The following is a 726-nucleotide window of genomic DNA, read 5'->3' as shown; positions in this document are numbered from 1 at the left end:
CGTGTTCTCTGTCTGTGCTTTTGAACACTGCCTTCCTGAGTCAAGAACATGAGCATTAAAGTCTGCCTTTGTTAATAATTTTAACTCCTTTAAAACTCATCTTTGATCACCAAAAATTACATATTTAAACGGTTTTGTCGTGTGAAAAACATTTCTTCATGCCTTAACCCATTGAATCCCTTTTTTTTTTTTCAGAGATGACATGAATTTGTGGATATTAAACAGTCCATGAAAATTATGTAATAAGATTATTGAAAAGTCCATGAAAAAATGGGTTTTATGTCTAGTAGGTCTTTTATGTCTAATATAAGTAGTTCTATGGTGTTAATGCATTTAAAACATGACAAACCTCAGCAATTAGTTTTAACACTGGGTTAAATAGTTGAAATGAGTGTTTTATTCCATTAACAAACAATTAAACATTGTCTGGCTCAGTTTCAAAAAGGACAAAATAGCATTCCTATGCTAGCAGTATGGCACAAATAATCAAATAAAATGACAAATTATAGGAAATTGGAAGGTAATTATTATAAGCTTGGTTATAAACTGAAATAAATAGCACAATAAATAAGTACAGATAGATGGAGAGAGAGAGAGAGAGAGAGACAGACAGACCCTGGATCACCAAGGTCAAGTAAATCCAAAACTTGACTTGAGGTCAGTCTGAACTACTGAGACATAGACTCGTGTTATACCACTCTTCATTTTTCTGCACTCTGAGAACAG

The sequence above is a fragment of the Scardinius erythrophthalmus genome (assembly GCF_964197995.2).
Source record: "Scardinius erythrophthalmus genome assembly, chromosome: 9".
Taxonomy (NCBI): Eukaryota; Metazoa; Chordata; class Actinopteri; order Cypriniformes; family Leuciscidae; genus Scardinius; species Scardinius erythrophthalmus.
The sequence above is the reverse complement of the archived record's forward strand: the minus strand, read 5'-3'. Positions refer to the sequence as shown.